At 39.8% G+C, this 26,423-nt stretch overlaps 1 protein-coding gene across 12 annotated transcripts in view; it reads right to left on the bottom strand.

The window, feature by feature from the left end:
• Positions 1–26,423, bottom strand: part of DENND2B (DENN domain containing 2B) — a 152,216-nt gene that overhangs the window by 107,139 nt on the left and 18,654 nt on the right. For 7 of the 12 annotated variants that reach the window (XM_087879085.1, XM_087879075.1, XM_087879070.1 and 4 more), the window contains 2 exons: positions 9,193–9,240; positions 8,012–8,116 (listed from right to left, as the gene is read on the bottom strand). The gene's annotated coding sequence lies outside the window, so the exon portion shown is untranslated. Of the gene's footprint in view, positions 1–7,284; positions 7,635–8,011; positions 8,117–9,192; positions 9,241–26,423 lie in introns of those variants that run through there. The other 5 variants (XM_034417033.3, XM_087879117.1, XM_087879092.1 and 2 more) reach the window with 3 other exon arrangements.

Below are 26,423 nucleotides of genomic sequence, written 5' to 3'. Positions count from 1 at the left end.
ACCTTCTGACGTCAATGGCGAAGCCAGATTCACTTAACAACTGGGTTACTAACTTATCAATTGCAGTGATTCACTTAACAACCGTGGCAAGAATGGTTGTAATATGGGGCAAAACTCATTTAACAAATATTTCACTTAGCAACAGAAATTTTGGGTTCCATTGTGGTCCTAAGTCAAGGACTTAGGGGGGGAAAAGGGGGGAAATCTGTATTTGAAAAACTTTTTCAATAAAAAAAAAAGAATATAAAGAGAATGATTATGGAGCAAATCAACAGGAGATAATAATATTGGCAGGGTTTGCAAGCATAACACTCATTAATTTTGGGACAGGAGGATCCAGGCACCTGCCAATGGTTAGAATCTTGCAGGTTTCTTTGTATGTATTATATTTGTATTTACTTACTTAGTACATTTACTTATATTTGTTTTAGGCTAAAATGTCTTGTATTTGCTTAGGCTAAAATGCCAATTGGGCAAAGTCATGTGAAGTGAGTGGGTGGCATATTGTAATGTTAACTGAGATTCTTCTATTTGAGTCGAGGTTTATTAAACAAGTTCCACCCAGTCTCCAACCTATCCTTTGCTGGGAAACTTGTTGAGAAGTTGGTGAACAGTCAATTTATAGTAATCATAAAAGTAGATTACCTACGGTAGATGTTTTCATTATCTCAAACATGAAATGGGAACAGTACTGGTTATGCTAGAATTTTGTTAGGACTTGGAAGGAAGAGTACCTTTTCGTGGTCTTTCAGATTTCTCAACAATTTTCAAAACCATTGTCCATTATATTATTGTGGCCCATCTAAAAATACTTGGGGATGTAAACACTATTCTTCAATAGTCCCAATTCCAACCTGAGTGGCCAATTCCAGTTGCAAACAAGGAGAGAAGCAATCAAGCCTGCTGTTGCTCCATTCTGTTTAACCCCCTGCTTCTAATGTGTTATTAGCTTTAATTTATCAAGACGTCATCTCCAATCCCGGTGTACGTACTCTCTCTCCCTCCCTCCCTCCCTCTCTCTCTCTCTCTGTGTGTGTGTGTGTGTGTATGTGTGTGTGTATTATATAATATATATTCGTTATAGTGGGCTATTTCCTTTTGATTTAAATGTCCTTTCGGTTGTTTTGAATATAATATTATGACAATGGGGTGGCCTGTAAAACTTGCAACAAATCTTTCAGACAATGAAGCTATAATTATCTAAAATCTTAAAAGAAATCTTACTTCATATTTGAGTTTTAAAATAATGTTTGCATGCCACCTGTCAAAAGGAAAAGCAACCTTCAGGTCAAACTAAGCCTCCCTCTGAAGATAGAATTCTGTCTAGAGATTAACTGGGATAGAAAATTAGAAAGCTTCCCTTGTCTGCTTCTCCCTCCCCTCGTTATAAACCAGTTTCTTCCTTCCACCTCGTCCCTCTGGGGAACCAGGAAAGGATTGAAGGAGAAATCCTTACCTCACCCTAGGTCTGGCTAACTAAAAAAGGGGTAAACAAACAAACCTTTGGGAATCTGTAGCTCAGCCAAGATGAAATGGATGCTGGGAAGCTACCAGTCAATTCTAGGATTGAAACAAAATTGAACTGTTGCCAAAAGAAGATAAGGTTCCAAATAACACAAACCCCAGTTAAAAAGAGATAAAACACAAAAAACCCCTAATGCAATGCTAATTGAAGCCAAACAATGCAGTATCCAGCCTTGCCTGTGGGTAAACTCCTCATCCAGGACTCCAACTAACTCTCCAAAAAAGTCAAAACTCTTCTGGCCCAGAGCCTGACAGAGTCTTTTTTTTTTCCTGTATTGGCCCTCAGGGATCAGGTGACTCCTTCTGGGCACATGGTTGGATTGTGATTGTATGAGCCCTCTACTCCCACTACACTAATCTAACAAATGCAATTTTATTTCTAATTATTTTCTATTAACATTATGACTTTAAATTTCCCACTGACAATATATGTGTGGCCTCACTCAGAACAAATATGTGGAAACTGTACTGAAGAACTGTTAAAGCCATACTTTTGCTGTATTTTCCAGAGGAAGGTGCACAAGAAATGAATATTAATATATTCAGATTGCTATATTTTGATATGTACTACTAGAAATCCAAATACTTTGGCCACTTAATGAGAAGGAAGAACTCACTGGAGAAGAGCCTAATGCTGGGAATGATTGAGGGCAAAAGAAGAACGGAACGACAGAGAATGAGGTGGCTGGATGGAGTCACTGAAGCAGTAGGCTTGAGCTTAAATGGACTCCAGAGGACGGTAGAAGACAGGAAGGCCTGGAGGAATATTGTCCATGGGGTCGCGATGGATCAGACACGACTTCACAACTAACAACAACAACAACTAGAAATCCACTATTAATCAAAGCCATAACACTAGAATGGATGCCTACTCCAAATCACTTTACTGAGGAAAGATTTTCATATCTAAATATTTAATATATTTATAAACTATAAGAATACTGTCTATGTTTAAACGTGATAAATAAAATTAGTGTAGAGACACTTCCAGAAAAGTCTTTTATTTTTATTTATTGCACACAATTCCCTCTGTCTCATTCATTAAATTTGGAGCAGGTTGTGAGGGGGTGAATTTTTCTATTTATAATATCTTGTAAGTTTTTTCCAACCATTCACTGGGTTATTTCACCATTAAAAAGTTGAAGAGATAAAGATGGAATAACTGTACATTGTCTTTGACTGGTAAAGTTAAGAGATTAGAAGTCAAAATGACAAACTTAAAAGAAACTACTCAGTCATTATATGGTTTATAAGCCACAATGTTTGAGCACATACTGTAGTGTGTCAGTATACTGTAGTATAAAAGCATAGTAGTTAGGATTATACCAACAAAGGGGCCAGTATCCAACCATTATTCAATTGGGAGGGTTAATGCTCCTTCTCTTCCAGTTTAAGTCAAATAGCAGAGGAGTTTGAGTTTTCCTCAAATTCTGAAACTAATCTAGTAAAGCACATAAATAATTGCTACACCCTTTGACATTTCCAGCCATTTTTGCTTCATGTTCAGGATGGATTTAAGCATCTCTATCTTCCACAATGCTGCATGTGAGTCTTATCAAATCTAGATTACCAGCATGAGAATATTGTACCGGGTACTTACTAATCGAAGAACCTCTATTCCCTTAAAATAACTTACCTTCATAAAAAAAGAATATTACTTGCTGGATCAGATCAATAGCTTAGTCTACCTAGTATAGGTAATCCTCAATTTACAACCAATCATTTAGTGACCGTTCAAAGTTACGACAAGACTGAAAAAAGTGACTTACAATCAATCCTCGCACTTATGACTAATGTAGATCCCTCTAGTCATGCAATCAAAATTTGGGTGCTGGGCAACCAGCAACAGGTTATGTGATTGCCATTTGTAATCTTCCCAGCCAACTTCCAATAAGCAAAGTAATCAAGGGAAACTGGATTTGCTTAACAACAGATTTTGGGGGAGAGCTAAATAGATTCCATTGGCATAGCACTCCATAGCTGGAATGCAGATCATAAGATTTTCTTAGACTGAGGCTTTGTAAAAGGGTCCAAAAATCATCCCCTGATCTTGATCAGAAACCAAAGCTACCAGGTAACTCAGTAGTTGCACTATTAAAAAGTTTTAAGGGAATGGTTTGCTCTAATAAAGACTGGAGGCGAATTCAAGATTTAGAAGTTTCTCTATTGAATCAAACCCTCCTAAGATGTATGTCAAGCTTGAAAAGAATGAGTATTTCCTGGTCTGAAAGTGAAGTGAAATCTGTGTTTCAGCACAGGTTTATGTATCTGAGTTTTTATGTGTGCAAATATACCCATGTGCATGTGACACTATGAAAATTTAAGAAAAAGATGAATTGGGCTCAGGGGAAAGTGTCTGTGCGATGGAGAAATCCTGATGTGGCTTCCAGAAGACTTAACCCAGTGTTTCTCAATCTTGGCAAGTATTAAGAGGCGTGGACAGAGGCTGCCTGGGGAATTGTGGAAGCTGAAGTCCATGCCTCTTAAATTTGCCAAGATTGAGAAACACTGCTTTAACCATATAATCTCCTGTATTTGACATACCTTTCCAGCTCCCCTTTCTTGGATTATGAGGTTGCTTAAGAGAAAAGACGATAAATGTGAATGGATGGAGGGGCTCTGTTTTCCACATCCCACTTTCACTTAATTTTTTTTGTAAGATTGTGGGAATGATTCATATCAAGGGATGTAAAATGATTTGAATCTGTCACTGCTGTGCTATGGTGTCTACTTTGTATAACATATACTTGGCAATACAGACCTTTTAAGAATTTGGTGCCAGTGGCTAGAAACGACTTCAAGAATAATACTCTGCATTTGCATCATCCTCCGGATGCATATACATGCATGAATCCAGAGTCATTCAAACACATTTTCAGACATGCCTTAAGCATTTGGCATCTATAGAAACTGTATATCTGATTAAGATTTTAAAAGGCCATTACTCATTAGTTCATGAGAAAGCAACGTAAATGCCTCAATGCTGATCTCAGAGCAGTTACGTATGATTAAAGCTATTATTTTGTATTTTAGAACAGAAGAAATATATAAATGTTAACCTAAAAGTGCTTTTTTCAAGAGGCAACTGGACTTTCTGGTTTTTCTTTGAAGGCGTTTCGCTTCTTACCCAAGAAGCTTCTTCAAATCTGGCTCTTTTTATTTATTTTTTTAAAAAGATTTTTATTAATTTTTTAATAAACATGAAACCAAAAACATACATACAAAAATACACACCAAAACAGGGGGGGAAAGAATACAAGAGATACAAAAAGAAAAAAAAGAAAGAGAGAGAGAAAAAGGAAAGGGAAGGGAAGGGAAGGGAAGGGAAGGGAAGGGAAGGGAAGGGAAGGGAAGGGAAGGGAAGGAAAGGAAAGGAAAGGAAAGGAAAGGAAAGGAAAGGAAAGGAAAGGAAAGGAAAGGAAAGGAAAGGGAAAAAAGGAAAAGGGATTTTTTTTTTTAAAAGAGCCACTTGGATCTAGTGGTTAAAGCACCAGGCTACAAGCCAGGAGACTGTGAATTCTAGTTCTGCCTTATGCATGAAAGCCAGCTGGGTAACCTTGTGCCAATCACTTTCTCTCAGTCCAACCTACCTCATAGGGTTGCTGTTTTGGGGGAAATTGAAGGAGGAAGGAATATAAGGTATGTTTGGTGCCTTGGTTTATGTATCAAATGTAAAAAGGTGAGGGGGGGAGGGAAGAAATGAAAAGAAAGAAAAGAAAAGAAAAGAAAAGAAAAGAAAAGAAGAAAAGAAAAAAAGAAAAGAAAAGAAAAGAAAAGAAAAAGAAAGAAATTGTGTCCCAATCTTCTGCATGTCCTTCCCAAAATAAGACCCACTAAATTCTGTGGAGTTCACCTCTGAGGCTGCAACCTAAACATTACCTAATATAGGCCTTGACATGGGCAATGATAAACTCTTGTGTACATATTATATCATAATTATATCATGCAACATTCCATTCTTGCCTCTTTCACTTAACTTAGGCAGATCAAAAAATGGATGTTGAGGCTTTTTTTATCAACCAGCACGATAGTGCTATAATGAACGTAGCAACAAATGAAAAAAAATCTACCAATTTTGTAAACCTTTTTTTTTCAATCAACTTGCAGAAAGTAGAAAGAGGCCATCCTAATTTGACATTATGCTGGCAGGCCCACCAGTCCCAATCAGAAGTGTCTTTCATTGTGCAGAGGAACACAAAGGGCACTCTGTTTGAGCAACTCAAAAAGAAAGCTAAAATCTTGCAGGCCACTCCCCGTGTCAAAGGCTTGATCTGAATGCATGAAGGAGACTTACTGATTACAGAAGCATATAACAATCAGTTAACAGAACTGTTAAACTGTTAAATTTCAGCAAGCTTCTCCTATCCCCTTACTCACCCCCATTTCTTGGATAGCCTTGGTTATCCAAATTTCATTATTCCCAACATTTCTACATAGAAGAAAGTGGAAAACCTGGAGCCTATATGTTTTTTAAAAGTATCCTGCTGGATGGTGATCCCTTTGCATGTTTGGATTAGCTTTACATTTTGCAGGGCTTTCTTTAGCCAAAATAAAAAGGCGACGAGGTGGCAGATGTCATTTGGGGTATTAGAAAATGATGAGGAGAGAAACTTGGGCCTGGAGTATAAATGTCCCATATTCATACAATGGTAAGAATGTGAACAATGAGTATAGTTCCCAGTTGATCAACCAGTATAGCTTCAAGAGTCCTAAATTATTACTGTCAATCTAGTGTATTTGATCATATATTAGATGGCATGGATTTGTTGGTTTGTTTGCTTGTACAAGTTGTCTGGTTTTATTGTATATTAACTGACTGTGCTTTTCTCCAGAGGTATATATTATAAAATCACAGCCTGAGGCACTTCTTATAAATCTTTAATTGCTCGTCTAAACTGAATTTTCTTAAAGCTCTTCTTACATCGGCACACATAAGGAATTTACCATAAAAGGGGTTGAAAATCCTTGTTGCACTCTCCCTAAAAGAAAAGAAAAAGGCACTCACCCTTTATTAAGGAACAAGTCCTACTACACAAACCAAAGTAAATAAAACTACAAAAACAAATAATAAGAACATTCTCACCGAACATTGTGGAACACTGTATAAAATTATACGTCTGCCTTAAATGGGAAATCCATTTAAGACATCTTTAATTTAAATCACCTATCAGCAACAATTCAAATTCTCATGCAACAAGCTGAGATAAAAAACAGTCCCCCAAAACATTCTTCTGAAGAACTTTATTCAATACACAAAAACGCATAAAACAAACACTGGATAATTATTTGTCACACTGACATTTTTTGTTCATACAGATCAAATACAATGCTTGAATAATAGTTTTAGGCTGCAGCTGTAGGTATCTCAGCCAGCAGAAAAATACAGCAAACTTTGAATGAAACCATCTTCTTTGAGGTGGTTTTAAATCTGTCATCTGCCAGACACCAGAAAATGTCCTAATTTCCCCCCTTCTCTTTGTTGTTTGGAATGTATCTTATAATAAAACAGAAGTAATGCAAGTATAAAATTCACTGAATCCAAATACTCTCTATGGGGATTGGGGCGCTCACTACTTCTTCTTTGCTTAACAAAGTCCAACTGCTGAATATGACATCACTCCCAAGAGCCTGGGACTTCCAAAACATATGCTGACATGCCGTTCAGAAATAAACCGTCTAAGCAGGAAAGACCAAGAACGAAGAAGAAACAATGCAAGAGAAAAGAAGCAAGAGAAACACAAAATGGAAATTTTTCATTACCTGATACAGAGCAGACTTTCTTTTCCATGCCATGCTTGATTTTGTATTTCCCAGACCAAAAAAATAAAAAATAAAAATTCCCCTATTAACAAGAGGGACTAGACGGCTGAGTTGGGAGTCAAATACCTGCTGTGATTCCCACAGCTCCTTCACATGACCTTTCGCAGAGCAGAATTTATCCAAAATGATTGTCCAGAGAGAGAGAGAGAGAGAGAGAGGGAGAGAGAGAAAGGGTGAGTACACAGACTGGCTGGGTTAGTTGTCATGGAGATCACTCTCCCTCACCCTTTCTCTCACACATGCTCTCTTGCTTTCTGCGCAGTCTCTCTCTCTCACACACAAGTCATACAAAGCGTCACCGCTTTGGAAGGCATCTATGAACCAGCACTTTTTTTTTTTTAAATGCAATCTGTCCCTCCTCCCTGATTCCTGTCAAGAAAATTTTTTTTTAAAAAAAAACCGTGGTCTGTAATTGATTATTACAGATTAGGAAAGATAACATGTTTTCAGCAAGTGACGTAGTGTAGACAGAAGGGGGCAGGGACAAGCTGCATTGCCAAATTTTATTATGCAATAAAATAGGAGTGCCTGCTGTTGAGTCACTGAAGGTGCAAGCATATGTGGCCTATGACATGACAAATCTGGTATTTCTAACTTTGACATGGATTGGAAACACAATAGTAAGAATCTCAAGGTTAAAAAATACTACTGTTGCAGCAAGACGTACCTTATGGCTTAACTCCGTGGTGTGTGTTTTTTTTTTTTGCAGGGCCCTTAATGTCCGCTGATCTTCCTTGTCATCAAGCCAAATATCCGGTATTCTTTCATCCTTCTGCAGTTAAAAAGAAATTCAGGAATGTGATCACCTTGGGAAATAGTATGCAACCCTTTCTCTTAAATGTTTTCCTTGCTTCCAGGAGTCAATATAAAATACCACAAATGATGGCTACATTTCATCCCAAGTTAACATCTTTTTGCTTCGGCTGCACCTGGTTATATTTGTCATTTGTTCAATTAACGAAAGGAAGTGTCCCTGAATATGCATGCAACAAGCCCCAATGTTTTCAGATTCAGCCACTTAAAACCATTTCATCAGACGTGACCAAAATAAACTCTCTTTTTTTTTACTTCTCAGTAGACAGCAAATGTGCATCTCTTTGATAAGCTTCCTAGTTTTAAAATTTGTCTTCGTCAATGAATTGGTTAAAAAGAAACCCTGATATTTGAAGATATGATCGGTACAAAGGTTATTAAAGTGACGTAATTACTGTTAGTTTGATTTAGTTTTTTCAGGCATTTCATAGAGTTGTACCCACTACTGATTTGGGCACTGGATACCCTGAGATATACAGGATTATAGTTCTCTGGATAAGGCTTACTCTAAAAGGAGAAGGAGAAAGAACCCTTTCCACTATAAGATACAGTGCAAATCAAGTAAGACTTTGGTAGATAACAAGGATAACATAAAACCAGCAAGACTGAAGACCTAGCTCAAATAAAACAATGGGTCCATTCTATCAGGATACTCAGCATAAATACATAAAACATATTTTGAAAGCATATTTTAGGTGTAGTAAAACTATAGTATAAAAGGCTAAAATGCTCCCTTGCAAAAAATAGAAGATAATTAGAAATGTAGGTATATATTCACACACGCGTACATCTGTATAAATGTTGAAGGAGCTATTAAATTTATGATTGGTAAAAATACTTGAGATTTCCAAGGTGCTATGTACTCAGTCAGAAATTCTGAGCAGGAAACTACTTACATGAATTAGCTCTTCAGTTCCTAGGCTTACAACATAATTTTCCAGGAAAGCTCATGACTTTGCTAATTCTTTCATCCTTATTAAACAAAGGTAAAATAATACTATACATAGTACTTGAAGATTGGTGCATGATGTATACCTTTGCTATTTTTCACCTCCATTCTCTAGTTCTGTTTCCTTCAGGAACCTAGATTAATTTCAAAAAAAAACAACTTGTTGAATTTTGCTTAAAGCTCTTCCTTGTTGATATAAACCCAAGGACTGAATAGGTCTACAAGACTGGGTCCCCAAAAAAGGCCATTATATACAGTATTCCTGAGTAAGGGCCACCACAGAAAATCTACTTTTAAGCCCTCATCCCCTTCAATATTAAAAGAGAGATGAGCTCAAAACATCACTTTCTGAGTGAATTGCATAGGGAGGGCAGAGTCTACTTGTAAAAGACAGTACTATATATAATATGGACCCATGCCATATAGAGATTGATACCATACCATGGGTCAAAAAACAGCACTTTGACTTGTACTCAAAACCATACTGGCAACCAATGCAGCATTTCAATGTATATGAAGCAGGGCAACAGTGGCTTTCCAACACCAGTACGTGAGGTGAATCAATTGCAGTTTCTGGGTAGCCTCAGGTAGAATATGTCTAGCTAAAGAGAACGTGTATGATGGTCACCTTCTATTCAATAATTCTCATATTGGCCAAAGTTGAGACTCCGGACACAGTCCTTTTGTTCTATAAGTAGAACCCCCAAATTAAGGATTGCTTTTTCAGAACAATCTTGAGGATGTTCAGCATAGGGACCATGCCCAAACTTGATGGCTTCTGGACAAAAAGCAACTCTGTCTTGTTAGAATAAAACTTTAGCTTGTTTCATCCAATCCAATTCTGGGTAAAAACATCCTCCTGCACCTCCTCTCCAGCCAAAATGAAGATATACATCTGATTATCTTCTGCCAGGAATCCTCTCACATCCCTGGAGTCTATACAATCAAAAGAATGCTGGATAGACAGTCAAATATGTTATCCAATTTATCCCCTTGTCTCTGCTTAAAAAGAATCTAAACTAGAGCAAATGCAAACAACTTTATCAGTAAACTGTCTTGCAAACATGCCTCAGCAGCCTGAGGGGAGGAGGGAATGTCCCATCTGTCCAGTCCTAGTAGGATATTGGCCACTTGCCAGCCAGCACTCACCCATGTAATGAGAATACAAAGAAGTCTTAAACTGATGAATACAAGGATGAGAGCAATCAACCAATGGAACAACCTAAGGATGAATCAATGAATCAACCTAATGATGAAAGCAATCAATCAATGGAACAGCTTGTCTTCAGAAGTTTCCATTTATATTTTGCTTCCCCCCACCCAAGAACTCAAAAAGATCTCTCTCTTTTTCTTTACAACCACCATTATATTGGTAGAGGTAAGAATGTGTCACTGGTCATTCAGTGTACTCTTTAACCATCATGGCATCCTGCCATCTATCCACATTATAAAAATAAAGTTACCAGTAATTACACCAGCATCTCGTGCTATACTATATATAGTAAATATAAAGAAATATAAATATTTAGAAATATAAAGCATCCTTTTTTTTTAAATATTATTGAACTCAAAGGAAACTTCTGCAAGACTATCAGTTATGGCAGAAGCCAATCAAAACCTTTTAAACTTTAAGACAAGGGCTTGGAGACTTTCTTTAAAAGCAACTGGTTTCAATGTTGAAAGCTTTTGGCAATAAGGCTCTACAAACTCAGAAAGATTCACATTTGTCCTAGGGAAGGAAAGCAGTGAGCGCAACACTCCCCCTTGTGGGAATGAAAATATACCGCAGATACTAAATTCTAAAAGATCTCCTATGTTTCTGTTTGATGATTAATTCTGATATTATCACATCACCTCAAACCTTTCATACATCATCCAGCACTTTGCTAAAGAAAAAAATATTGAAACTGCCTTTGAACCTTTCCTAAAAGCATCTCATTGATTTAGCTTACAGAGAAAGCTATCACTTAGATTTTCATTTCTCCATGAAATGTCCAGAGCTACTAAAACACTGCTGTCCCCCTTATTAATCAGAAATCTACTTGAGTTTCCATTAGCAGCTAACTACTCAAACCCTGACACAAATATTCATCTCAAAATGAAAGGAACAGAAATTATGCTTGCTTTTAGACTGGAATGAGCAAATCTGCAGCCTTTCTAACATATTTTGCTTTTCAGTAGTTGCAGCTTGTGGCTCTCCCTCCATCCCACCACTGGACTCCAAACTTACTTTGAGCAGCTCACAATATAATAATAATACATAAAACCCAGCATACACAAAAAAACTAAGATGAGATCTGGTCACTTGTAGTATACAACAACATGGACAAAGACACATCTGACAAGGGACTGCAACCATTGGGCAGTGTTGGATTTCAGGATTTGGTGATCTAGACTACAAATGTAGGAATGATCCCAAAATGCCAGTGCTTGGGTATAACTTTAGTGGCCACTATGCCAGCTGCTAGTTAGAGCAAAGTGGTTTCATCAGGTAGTATGTGCCAAGAAGTAGCAAGGTACTAGAATAAACCTGTGCATTATGAGCCGTGGTGGCGCAGTGATTAGATGCAATATTGCAGGCTAATCTTGCTGACTGCCAGGAGTTCAATTCTCACTGCCTCAAGGTTGACTCAGCCTTCCATCCTTCCAGGTTGGTAAAATGATGAGCCAGATTGAGTGGGGGGAGAGGCAATATGCTGACTCTGTAAACCGCTTAGAGAGCACTGTAAAGCAATGAGAAGCGGTATATAAGTCTAAGTGTTATTGCTATTGCTATATGCTCCATACCACATCCTATAAGCATCATGCTGCCTTTGGTTCTGTGGAGAATGCTACCTATTCAGTGGGCGTTGCAGATGGGATACAAGAATGGGCCACCTTGTTCTTTGCTCCAAGCATGAAGCTGTCTGTCTTGGCCCTACTGAAGGCTTCCAGCAGCCTGGTGACAGTCTTGTTTTCTCAGCCTTGGAAGCCCATTGAACTGGATGATACATCACATCTGTCCATGAATTGTTTAACCATGAGTTATTGAATAAACAACTGAACAGGTAAAGCTGTGCAGTAATGTACTTCATCAAAACCCATGATTTATAGTATCTGGGTCAATACACATATTTTACTATGCCTTAGTGCAATGTGCAAAGCCGAGTACTCAGTAGATTGGCTATTCATGCTTGTAATATATGCAGTTTTTTATAGTAATATCATTGTTTATTGTTATATGTCATTAAAAACCATAAAAATATTTATGAATAATTATTAAGAATTTAGGGGAAACTTCATTACCATTGGAGGTTCAGAAAACAACTCGGTTTTCTATCTCTTCTAGTCATGCTCTTGAAAAATATAGTGATTGTCTGTACAGCCACAACTGACTCACTTCCACCTCCTGTCTAGTGATGTTAATCAAACTGAGTCATCTTCACTCATACTTTCTAAGATCTTCTTAGCTTCCACTGTGACTCCTCACTGGTGTTTTAGGGGGACTATAAACAATATTTTGTTGGGTCTAAAGAGGCATCATATAAGGGAAATCATCTCTACTCAAAGCTGACGCCAGGTCAAATATTTTGGATTTCAGTTTCCATATGAAACTTCCAAACTTACAACTATTTTTTTTTTACTTCCTTGGCTGATAAATCAAATCTGAAGCATTTGCACAGCCTTGCTCTGTGTTGTTAAGACAAGCTGAGACAATTAGACTACTGAGGCAACAGATGTGTCATTTCAAAATACCCTGGTTTTTTGTAATACAATTCCAGCAAGATAGCCCAATCTAACTTTGCATTTGTAGGGCAAAGCAACTGCTGAACTGGTAATGTTTTAAAAAAGGCATTGTCAGTCATGGTCTCCTCTGAATCTTCTGAGTCAGAGGCTGAAGAGGCAGACCAGACCGTCATCTTATGATTAAGCAATTAAGTACCTGCAGCAATTTCAAGAAACAGGTAAAGCTCTGATCAGATAATACCGGTTAGATTTGGCAAAAGACCTCAAACGACCTCAAACTGAAGAGCATACCAACAGCAATGAAGAGTTGAGCAAAAGTCATCAGCAAAGGATTTACAAAGAAGTCAACAATGGCCGCAATCAAGCCATGTCAGCACCTAGATCTATATAAAGCAGCTTTCAGGGCTCCACCTCTGTTTGAAGCAATATTCTGGCTTTGTGTTCAGGCCAGCACATGACATTATCTGGTGCTTTATCCCTAGACTGCTATAGAAAGTGTTATCGGAACATTTACAACAACCTTTGCAAAAGCAGCTTTCAAGTCTGTATCAATCATTCTCTCTTGTATCAGCTGGCAGAGGACATTCTCACCAAACCAGGAGGAATCAAGTGTTTTCTGAATTTGGGAGGCTGCCCCCAAACTAGTGGTAGATTGTGGTTCCCATTGAAGCTCTGGATCCTGTTACATCAGTCTCCTACTATCTCGTGTGACTGATCAATTAGCACTGATGATGTTACCTTGTTTGGGTAATGAAACATCTACAAGAAAATAAGCAAGGTCAGAGAGCACCAAAGACCCCTCATTTCAACCCTGAGCCACAAATATTCTCCTTTACTGATCAATTTAGCTGCTTTGGAAGCCAAGAGGACCTGGGTACTTACGAGATCGCCTTCTGCTACTGATAGCCTCCCACCGGCCAGTACGCTCCCACAGAGAGGGACTCCTCGGGGTGCTGTCGGTCAAACAATGTCAACTGGCGACCCCCAGGGGAAGAGCCTTCTCTGTGGGGGCATCCGCCCTCTGGAATGAATTGCCCCCGGAGATACGGATGATCCCTGACCTAGGCACCTTTCGCTGTGCCCTCAAGACGTTATTGTTCCAACAAGCTGGGCTGGCCTAAACATTAATTTTGATGGGTTGCTTTTATTTTATTTTTAATAATGTCGGGGCCAAATTATTTAATATGTTTTTAAATTGCTTTTAAATTTTAGATATGTGTTTGTTTTATTTTTGGGCTGTGCACCGCCCTGAGTCCTTTGGGGGAAGGGATGTATAAAAATTAGATTAAATAAATAAATAAATAAATAAATAAATAAATAAATAAATAAATAAATAAATAAATAAGAAAGTGGCATTTGAGCAAAAAAAGTCTGTCCTTTTCCCAAAATGCTCCCCCCCCCCAGAATAGGTAGTGGGAAGTGGTAGCTGAAATTGGAAAGTCATCCAGAATCATTAAGGAGTCAGGCAGCTTCAAATATGATGGATAAGTAAATAAATAAAGCAGACATAGCACAGTAGCTTAAAGCAAGGAGAGAAATAAAGTAAAATTAAATAAAGGTAGGAGAAATGGCATGGAAGACAGAACAAAAATCTTGTTTTCATGTGCTCAATCTCCCACTTTTCAAGAATGTTATACTTAGTGTGCTGAGCCAAAGTTTATTCTTTTGGGAGCCTAGTTTTAGGAAAACACAGTCTGATGCATTTGTCACTCCTAGATAAACAAGATCTCTTCTTTCTTGCCATCTATCATGAAAAGTAGTCAAACCAACTGAAAACCAGCAATTGACTCAGGACATTTTTGCAGAGACTTTTTCACTCTTTCAAACCCACAGCACTTCCCTGTCACCCTACAGCGTTCCTCACTACTGACTGCCAAGGAACCTCAGGACCTAAGGTAACCACAGGAATTAAGCTGGTTAAACTTCTTGGGCACAGCTGCCATTTATTCACCAAACAGATGTTGTGAGTGCAGGACTCCCAAATTATGAGCCAGTTCTGTGAGAGAGTACAACTCCAACTAAAGACAGTATTTCTTCAGAATGAGATGGCTATTATATCCAGTGCTACTTCACCTTGCTGGAATTAAATTTCAACCTATTCTTCTCAATCCAGACACTTATACCCTATAGCTGTGATGGCGAACCTATGACACTCGTGCCAGGGGTGGCACGCAGCGCCCTCTCTGTGGGCACGAGCAGTCACCCCAGTTCAGCTCGTCCGTGCATGCACGCGCGCCTCCCACCAGCCAGCTGGTCTTCAGGTCTCTGCCACATATGCGCGGGGGACATGTGCAGGGGCACGTGTGCATGCGGGGTTGGGACACATGCGGGGGCCGCATGAATATATGGGAGCGGGGCACATTCATGGGGTATGTGCATATGCAGGGGGTGGGGCACATGCGGGGGGGGCACGCGCCCATTGCATTTTGGAGGTTTGGGCACATGCTTTGGGCACTCAGTCCAGAAAAGGTTAGCCATCACTGCCCTATAGGAACCTGGACACATTTTGACATCACTTGATCACGACAAGATGTAAAGATATCCGTGTCAGTGGATGACTTCTCAGTGGATGACTTCACCCAGTTGCTTCATTTAGATGTTGAATAAGAGCAAGGAGAGCTCCAAGCCCTGCAGCATCCATAACTGTGGAACCTAGGTCATGATTTCTCCCCACTATCACCACTGACTGGAACCACTGCAGAAGAATAGACCGAACTCTCCATAGAAGCTACCATGTAGATCAGGGCTGTCAAACTCGCGGCCCACAGGCCAGATGCATCACATGCTGGCCACGCCCATGCCCAGTTTAGTGAAGGGGAAAACAGTCCCAATACGTCACATGACGACGCAAGTTTGGCACCCCTGATGTAGATGGTTTCAAGGGCTGATGTGAAATCAAGCAACACCTGCAAGGTTTCACTCATCCATTAAGTATGATCAGTGTTGTCTCTATTATATTCCAGGCCTGAAACCAGTCAAAATAATTCATTTCCATCTGGATCCTCAACTGTTGCACCACCATTATTTTCTCAACAATCTTCCCCTCAAAGAGGACTTCTCAAGGACAAGGCACACCACCATCACCTCATCAAAAATATACTTCTCACCAGTGGTGAAATGCTTCCAGTTCACACCGGTTCGGGTGAACCTGTAGTGATAAAACCTACCAGTTTGTCTGAAACAGTATTTCTGACGATCAGCTGTGCCGCACGATTTATATTCACTATAAAGCAGAAAATCCTGCTTTCTAGCGAATCTAAATTGTGCAGCACATTTGTTCCCCCCCCCTTGCTGTTCTACTTACCTTGTTAAGCCTTTTTCCACGCAAAGCATGCGTTTGGCACGCACTGTGCATGCATGCGCAGTGTGCTTTTGGTGTGCACTGCGCATCAGCGAACGGGTGGAAATCCGCAGAGGATTTCACCACTGCTTCTCACCATCCTGACCCGGTCTCCTGTCCTCTCCCTGGAGGCTTTCATCAACTGAAAAAGGCAGAGGTCCAGACTGCAAAGCATAGTCCTATTACATTGGACTGTACTGCATTTACGTATATGAAGTTGAATAGCTGGATAAGGAGATAACCCAAACCACAGTGACTCTCGGCATCAGAAAACAGACTCCTAGCTGCTAAAAGATTGCTCCTCTCTGCTCTAAGACATGAATTGTATTTGTTTGTTACATTTCATAGCAGGACACCTTGAATAACTGAAGGAAACTAAACAACATGGAGAAGGAGGCAAATTGAGGAGAGCTATAGAGAGTCAAAGGCATTTTAGTAAATGATTTATTAACGGAAACAGGTCAGCGATTCAATAATTTTCAACTAGTTGAGTCTAGAACTAATGCTGCCTTTAGAAGTTTTCACTTAGAACACCATAAAATTTGGAAAACACATTTGTGCTACTTTCTACTGTAACAGAATGAGAATTCTGAAAAGAGAAAAATGCATGTTTCCCTTTCCATTGCTTTGGATTAAAATAACCCTGCATTCTCTAGTTTATTCATGGAGAATTCTGGAGTCAGACAAGTCTTCAGAGTGCTAAAAATTATAGACACAGCTTGTTCAGGCTAATAAAAATAGAAGTGCAAGTATAACCAATCCACAAAGTCTTCTCAGATCTAATCCTATTAGAACTGTGTGGCTAGGAAGTGTAGCGTTTAAAGTGTATGTTTAAAACTGCAACCTCAGAAACTTTAAGAAGCGTTGTCCAACAATTTCCAGAATTCCCCAGCCAGCACTGGGGAATTCTGGGAATTAAAGTCCATACCTCTTAACATTGCTGAAATTGAAAAACACTGCTTTAAAGTATGTTTTGTTTTGTTTCTGATCATGCATGCATATTTCTCGCATTAAAATCTGCAGGATACCTAAAGAATATTTTAAGAAGGTTCAAATTTGGTCTTTGTCTCATTTAGAGATTGACATTACAAGGTACCCACGCCTAAAGATTTCTGATAAACCCGTCTGATGTTCAAAGGCAAAAAAGGTTTTAGCATACTGATTATCAGTTTTTTAAAACAATGTTTTGCAAAAACAATGGTGACTGCATAAAGGTGCTGAATATATTCAATAATGTATTTATTTAGAGTACTTTCTGACTTAACTAGTTGGACGAGACACATTAACTGTGTCTAAAACATGGTGCAGAAAAGAGAGTCACAGCATGGACCAGAAAGATCAATGCTGAAGATCTCATTCAGAGATTGAATCAGAAATTAAGAGATTCAATGATGGTCTAACTTCAAAGATGTCACAAAATGGCACTAAACAAATATAAACAAGCTGTGGACAGGTAGTTCTCGACTTACGACTACAATTGAGACCAAATTTGTTGCTAATGCAACATTTGTATACTAAATTGTGCTCCATTTTATGACCTTTCTTGCCACAGTTGTTAAGTGAATCACTGCAGATTTTAAGGCAGTAAACCGGTTGTTAAGTGAATCTGGCTTCCCCACTGACTTTGCTTGTTAGAAGGCCAGAAAGGGTGATCACATGACCCCAGGACACTGCAACTATCATAAATATGAGTCAGTTGCCAAGTATCTGAATTTTGATCACATGGGGATGCTGCAACAGTTGTGTCAAAAAAGTCATGTCATTTTTTCCAGTGCCATTATAACTTTGGTCACTAAATGAGCTGTTGTTAAGTCAAGGACTACCTATATTTTACTTGATAACAGGTAATTATAAAAAGTGACATAGAATAACAGAGTTGGAAGGGACCTTGAAGGTTCCTGCTTAGGCAGGAAACCCTATACCATTTCAGACAAATCGTTGTCCAATCTCTTCTTTAAAACTTCGTGTTGGAGCATTCACAACTTCAGGAGGCAAGTTGTTCCACTGATTAATTGTTCTGCCAGGAAATTTCTCCTTAGTTCTAGGTTGCTTCTTTCATTGATTAGTTTCCATCGATTGCTTCTTGTCTTTGACCCCCTCTTCTTTGGGCAACCCCCGAGATATTGGAACACTGCTATCATGTCACCCCTAGTCCTTCTTTTCATTAAACTAGACATACCCAATTCAAGCAACTATTCTTTAGGTTTTAGCCTCCAGTCCCCTAATCATCTTTGTTGCTCTTCTCTGCACTCTTTCTAGAATCTCAGGATCTTTTTTACATTGTGATGACCAAAACTGGATGCAGTATTCCAAGTGTGGCCTTACCAAGGCATTATAAAGTGATATTAACATTTCACGTGATCTTGATTCTATCCCTCTGTTAATGCAGCCTGGAACTGTGTTGGCTTTTTTGGCAGCTGCAGCACACAGCTTGCTCATATTTAAATGGTTGTCCACTAGGACTCCAAGATCCTATGATTGTGACATGTACAGTTTCCCACATGCCCACCTGAATTATCTCCTACAAGATGACATGATGGAGTACAAAAAGATCTTGATCCCAAGGGGAATACCATAGCAAAAGACCAAATTTGAAGTCATTACTTTGGATATCAACACTATCTACTGTAGTTAAATATTTAAAAAGTCATAAAGTTATTAACACAGTGGTAAATATAATGTTAGGGCACAAAATAAGGGTCAAGATGTAGAGTTAAATCTTATTCCAATCATTTGAAATCTATTAATAGTAAACTTTTGATTTACCATGCATGGATATTAATTAAGAAGAATTCTGGCTTGATAGCATGTACACATTTTATACACAAATTAATGTGTTAGAAAATATAACCAATATGATTTAGTGTGGACAAGGTTTAATTTGTTGTCCTAAAAAGTGAGCTCCATTATTTATAATTACCTTTTTTTTGTTTTGTTTGTTTGTCCTTTTCCCCTCGTTTTTATTTTCATTCAGATTTATAGAAACATATTGATTTTTTTCTTTTCTTTTTGTACACACAAGAGCCAATTTGTTCAACATCTCAAAGAAGAAAAGCAGCCACAAATCCATAAATTCTATTGCATAGAAAATCAGACTTCCAGTTGTTCAAAAGCACCATATATTTTCGTCAAAATATGGTGTCCAAACTTATGGAGTTTGGAGTCTGTGGTGAGAAATATTGGTAGACACACAATATTTGAATTTGATATATAGAAGTATGACATCCCGTGAACCAAAACGTGGCTGAGTATTCCTCATCAAGTACCATAACTCCACTTGAATGCAGCCAAAATGGACCTTTTAGAAGGAGGCACCTTGTTTGTTTTTTTGCTCTCAGAGAACAAATGTTTAAGTCAACAATTACTGAAAAAAATTAAATGTTGGGAGATTCAGGAATATTTTCAAGACCTATTTCTTTCTAGAACAGTTAAATTGACTAACACATGCATTGAAGGCCTTCAGTTTAGGCACCTTTAAATAGACTGGACAAATTCATGGAGAATCAAAGTATCAAGCAGCTACTAATCTTGAAAATACTGTATTACCTCCTGAATTGTATACCATTTACCCAGGAGTGAAATCCAGCAGGTTCTGACAGGTTCTGGAGAACCAGTAGCGGAAATTTTAAGTAGTTCAGAGAACCGGCGGATACCACCTCTGGCTGGCCCCAGAGTAGGGTGGGAATGGAGATTTTGCAATATCCTTCCCCTGGAGTGGGGTGGGAATGGAGATTTTGCAGTATCCTTCCCCTGGAGCGGGGTGGGAATGGAGATTTTGCAGTATCCTTCCCCTGCCATGCCCAAGCCACGCCCACCAAGCCACACCACACCCACCAAGCCACGCCCACAGAACCGGTAGTAAAAAAAATCGGATTTCACCACTGCACCTATTTAGACAACTAGGGAGAAACATGGGAAGAGGACTATTGCTCTTCATATTTTTAAGCATCCTAGTTCCCCAAAGTCTAATAAGGAATGCTGAAGTAGATGGGCCTGAGGCTTTGTTTTATGTTTTGGGGTAAAATGAAGCAGTGGTTATGATTATTTACTGGAGAGGATATGCATTCTTCTGATCTGTGGTATTCTGAAGCTGTATCAGTATTACTAGCTGCACTTTTTTTTTCTTTTTGCATATGTTTAACCCAGTCTCCTGAAATGCTTCCTGTGGATTTCCATTAAGAGAAATATGATGATTGGTGCATGTGCTGAGGAAGAAAGTCTATGAACTTCAGCAAGAAACAAAGGTCATGTTTTAATAACATGGGTGGGAAAAGATCATTTAGCAGAGTGACCTTTAAAAGATTTTTGAAGACTTGGGTTCATGATTTCCCCAGAGATTAAATTCCAGGAGGAGAATATTCTCTTTGGATTCCATAAGAAGGTTGAAAATTTTTTCAATTATCCTAAATCAGCAGCAGATGGAGTGAACAGGAAGTATGCTCCATTCCAGAATAGAAGCCTTCCATTTCATTACGTGCAGCATTCAGACATATTACATTCTCTGTTGAAAGCAGCTAAGGGTAATCCAGTTAACTCTGTTAAACAAACATCTCTGAGATTAAGGTTGGACTTAAACCAAAGTATGAATTCCTCAGCTGGCTAATTTCATATCAAGGACAGCTAAATGTTCTCTTTACCAACTCCAATAGAACAGGATCTGGGTAAAACGGAGAAAGTGAAAAATTTCATATAGCTGTCTTGTTTATTCAGAATTGCTTTCTTGGTCTGAGATCAGGTCATTGATAAAGCTCCCTTTATTGTCCTTCACAGTGCAGCATCACTGCAGAAAGGGATTTCTATCAGAGCACAAGACTCAACCCCCTCCCTGTCCTTACCCTTAAATCTTCTCTCATTGGCTTAGGAATAAGCTTCATATGAGAATACAGAAACTTGCACATAGTTTTCTGTGCAATCACATGATTAGAAAGAGAACACTAGTGCCTTCTTCAAGCATGGGAAACCATTCTTTCCATACAATGAACATACGTCTGTGGTTAAAAAAGAAGTATTTTGCTTTTTTGAGGGGACTACATAAACTAAATGCTGTATTATGGCTATCTTTTCTAAAAAAAAAAATTTTCCAGAAGAGCATTAATTCCCAAAATATGGATATATTACTTACAGCAAGGGTCCCCAACCTGTGGGCCACAGCCCACTAGCGGTCTGCAGCAGTGGTGGGTTCCTCCCGGTTCAGTCCGGTTCGACCGAGCCGGTAGCAGTGACGATATGATGTCACCGAACCGGTTCTCCCCCCCGCCCTCCCACCCACCCCACCTTATTCTTACCTTTTATTTGGTCCCACCCCCAATCTATTGCTGCCTCCTGAGGGAAAAAAACTGTTTAAACTCTTGCCGCGGGGCTTCAAAGGGCCGTCCTACAGCTGATCAGTGTTAAAAGCAAACAAATGAGTCGGGTCGTAAGTGCGAGGACTGGTTGTACGTGCGAGGACCTTCCAGAAATGACTCTGACCAGCTAGCCATGCCCACCTAGTCACATGACCTCCAAGCCACACCCACAAAATAAGCCACGCCCACAGAACCGGTAGTAAAAAAAAATTAGAACCCACCCCTGGTCTGCAGCCTATTCGCAACCGAGCCATGTGAGTGGCTGGCTTGTGCATAGCGCACACATGCATAGTCCCATTCACATGAGCATCAGAGAGCCTCACAGCATCACTCGCACAAGCATCATGGACACTTGAGGCCCCATTCACACAAGCATCACAGGCACTTGAGGCCCACTCACATGAGCGCTTGGGGCTGCATTCACACGAGCATCGCAGGTGCTCAGGACCTCACTTGTGTGTGTGTTGCAGGCACTCACGGCCCCTCTCTCATGAGCAACAAGTGTGTACACATACACCTGCCCCTCCCACAAAACCATCTCCTCTTTTCCCCCTTCCCCTCTCCTGTTCCAGGCTGCCAACCCAGAAAAGGTTGGGGAACTCTAATTTACAGTGTATAAGAATAGAAAATATTGAAGGTCGTGGGTTTGTTTGTTTTTACATTCTTGCAATTTTTCCGCTTTGAGGAGATTCGAATTTATCAGCACCATCTTTCCTCAACCTGTAGATGGCGTATGCCACTAGACTTTTTGTAAAGAAGTTTTTTTTTACTCATTTATTAATTTATAGTGTTTATGTATCATCAATTCCACAAGAATGCAGTGTTTTATAAAACTAAAGGTATCACTATTAAAACAGAGTCAGTAGCTCTATAACTTTAGTATCCACATTAAATGAACTTGCCCACTTTTGAATATCATTCCCTGGAGATCATTGCCCACTATACTTATCACTGATGGCCCTTCAGCAGTCACTGAAAATGGAATTTTTCTGAAGTGTATTCACAGAATAAGAGAATGCCAATTGTGGTTGTTGATAGAGTTCTATGATTATTGCTATTGTTTATATTCTAAATTGTGGCATTTTAATTCTACCCTTCTTTCTTATTAGTTTTCACTGAATAATTATCTTTCTGTGCACATTTTAATTAAGATACTTTGACTGTAGTATGCTGTTAACCACTCACGTTTTTAATAGCATGCAAGAGTCATAAATATCTAGCAAACACTAGAAAACAACAAAGACTGAATTTTCTGTATCTCTTCCCTGCTATCTAGTGACTACTTAAGGTTTTGTAGCACATGTATAGTATCCCTAAGTTGACAGGACCAAATTTTCATAGTCATTTCCAAAGCCTGAAAATGACAAAACAATAGACAATTGCTTTCAAGGTCCAGTCCAATAGGTGAACACAATGTTCTCCTTCAGAGAAAAGAGGTCCATAAAAGGTTTCTTGTTATCTCCAAGCTGACCTTCCAACTGTTTCATCTCTAATTTCACTCCTACAATCATAACTGTTCCTCAAATCATAATGAGAAGATCTATCATCCAAATTTCTTGGGAGAATAGAAAAAGGAACTTGCTGGGTGAATTCAAGGCAACTATGAACTTAGGAAGATATTCTCATTACTTCAATCAATTTCTACATAATGAATTGCTACTTGTATGAAATTTATTTCTTGAATATTGCTTTTCCCTTTATTTATTTATTTATTTATTTATTTATTTATTTATTTATTTTTAAATTTGTATACCGCCCTTCTCCCTGAGGACTCAGGGCGGTGAACAGCCAAATAAAAACATCAAATACAAATATTAAAATACAGTTAAAAAATATATATAAATTTGGCCCCATTAATTAAAACAATAAACCAAACAATTAAAAAACATGTAAAAAGAATTAGGCCAGCCCGGCTTGTTGGAAAAGGAAGGTTTTAAGGGCACGGCGGAAGGCACTGAGGTCATGGATTCTCCTTATCTCAGGGGGCAACTGATTCCAGAGGGTGGGAGCCCCCACAGAGAAGGCCCTCCCCCTGGGGGTCACCAGCCTGCATTGTTTGGCTGATGGCACCCCGAGGAGGCCCTCTCTGTGGGAGCGCATGGGTCGATGGGAGGTCATCGGTGGCAGCAGGCGGTCTCGGAGATAGCTAGGCCCTATGCCATGGAGCGCTTTAAAGGTGATAACCAACACCTTGAAGCGCACCCGGAAGACCACTGGGAGCCAGTGCAGCTCGCGCAGGAGCGGTGTTACATGGGAGCGCCATGCTGCTCCCGTCACTACCCGCGCTGCTGCGTTCTGGACCAGTTGGAGCCTCCGGGTGCTCTTCAAGGGGAGCCCCATGTAGAGAGCGTTACAGTAATCAAGGCGAGAGGTCACGAGGGCATGAGTGACTGTGCACAGGGAATCCCGATCAAGAAAGGGCCGCAACTGGCGGATCAGGCGAACCTGATAAAAGGTCCCCCTGGTTACAGCCGTCAGATGTTCCTCCAAGGACAGCTGTGTATCCAGGAGGACTCCCAGATTGCGAGCCCTCTCTGTGGGGGCCAAAGACTCGCCCCCAATAGTCAGTGATGGAGTCAACTGACTATATCGGGATGCCGGGAACCACAGCCACTCAGTCTTGGAAGGGTTGAGCCTGAGCCTGTTCCTCCCCATCCAGATCCGTACAGCCTCCAGGCACTGGGACATCACTTCAAGGGCATCATTGGGGTGGCCTGGGGTGGAGATGTACAGCTGAGTATCATCAGCGTACTGATGGTATCTCACCCCAAAGCCACGGATGATCTCGCCCAGCGGCTTCACATAAATGTTGAACAGGAGGGGCGAGAGGACCGACCCCTGAGGCACTCCACATATAAGAGGCCTCGAGGTCGACCTCTGCCCCCCTGTCAACACGAACTGCGACCGGTCGGAGAGAAAGGAGGAGAACCACCGTAACACGGTGCCCCCCATCCCCAACTCTTCCAACCGGTGCAGCATGATACCATGGTCGATGGTATCAAAAGCCGCAGAGAGGTCTAACAGGACCAGAACAGAGGAGCAACCCCTGTCCCGAGCCCTCCAGAGATCATCAACCAACGCGACCAATGCCGTTTCCGTGCTGTGCCCAGGCCTGAAACCAGACTGGAACGGATCCAGATAGGATGTTTCCTCCAGGAATTGCGGAAACTGTCGCGCGACCACACTCTCAACAACCTTTGCCAGAAAGCGAAGGTTGGAGACAGGACGATAGTTGGCCAATATTGCCGGATCCAGGGACGGCTTCTTGAGGAGAGGCCTCACCACCGCCTCTTTCAAGGCCGCGGGGAAGTAACCCTCACTCAATGAAGCGTTGATAACACCCTGGAGCCAGCCTCGTGTAACCTCCCGAGAGGCCAGTACCAGTTTGGCTTTAAGCTTCTTTGTGCAGTTACTACCCGAGTTCATACGGCACTGTGCTATAATGTAATTTCTTTTTATAGCATATTGAGAAAATCCAATCATTGTAGTTTATAAATCTTCATTTAAGTCTTAGCATCTCAGAGAAACTATTTTATGGGATATGTGAATCAGTGAATCTCTCTTTATGCAACCATACATTCAATTTCTACTTTTAAAAAAGATCAAAGATCAAAGATCAAAAAGATCAAAGATCAAAAAGATCAAAGATCAAAAAGATCAAACTGCTTAGCGCATTGTAAGCCGCCCTGAGTTTCCAGAGAAGGGCGACATACAAATCAAAATTTAAAAAAAAGAAAAGAAAAAAAAAAGAAAACAGAACAGGAGCAAGATTTTTCAGACTTAATTGCCCTCCTGTTCCTACATCCCTTATCATCTCACCTAGCAAGACATCAGCTGTATTGGATCTAATGCATCTTACCACATACTTAAAAGTAAAAGCATCCCAGCCACTGTAGCACCAAAAGTGGGCATCTAAATCAGAACCAGGGTTGAGATCAGTGGCGGGATTCAAATAATTTAACAACCGGTTCTCTGCCCTAATGACCAGCTGGGTAGGTGTGGCTCGGTTGTCATGTGACCGTGTGGGCATGGCCAACTCAACGTCACTTATGTCGATGGTGCTTAGCTGTTACAATGTAATAAGGGTTAACCAGAGAGGCAGTTTCTGTAAACAGGGCAATAAAAATTAGGGTAGAAACACCAGAATGTTTCCTTTCTGCCTTCCTTACAGGATTAGCCCTGTAAAGTGGGAAAAAACAAAATAAGATTTCTTCCCCACAACCAGTTCTCTGAACTGCTTAGAAAGTTAACAACCGGTTCTACCGAATAGGTGCGAACTGGCTGAATCCCACCACTGATTGAGATTTAACAATTTTGCCCTCTAAGAAACAACTTTCTGGGAAGTGGAACATTAATTGCAAGTGTTTTATCTCTGAATTGCAATCTCATGTGTTTAAGGAAAGATCATTATCTACAGTTTGGCAATGTAGCTTGGAAAATATGAACAGCAGAACCAAGTCTTCATCTTATTTCATGTCACCAACTGCTATGGAACAAACTGAGGAAAGCTATAAGCAATGCAAATTTATCAATGGTAAAAACCAGAAGAAAATAAACTAAATGGGGAAAAACAAAGCTTTTTTTTACTTGGACTATTTCTTAGACCTTGACTCTCAGAAACATTGTACAGTACACAATGTATTGTGTTTATTTTTAATAGATATTCTGCCATTCATTTGCCCTTGTTCCAGAAACAGAGAGCAATCTAAAGCAGATATCACACATACGCACATTATGTCAGTTATCAAAGTATCCAAAATAAAACTAGAAGTATAACAAATCCTGGGGGGGGGACCCTTGAGAAGAAATGGACACTGAAGCACATTGGATTGCTGATGGAGCAGACTGCTTCTTTTGTTTCAAGTTGTATCTAGGACAGCATCAGATGTGCAAGGCCAATTAGAAT

This window comes from Pantherophis guttatus, chromosome 1 (genome assembly GCF_059756535.1).
Source record: "Pantherophis guttatus breed Tessera chromosome 1, ASM5975653v1, whole genome shotgun sequence".
Classification (NCBI taxonomy): domain Eukaryota; kingdom Metazoa; phylum Chordata; class Lepidosauria; order Squamata; family Colubridae; genus Pantherophis; species Pantherophis guttatus.
The sequence above is the reverse complement of the archived record's forward strand: the minus strand, read 5'-3'. Positions and strand labels throughout refer to the sequence as shown.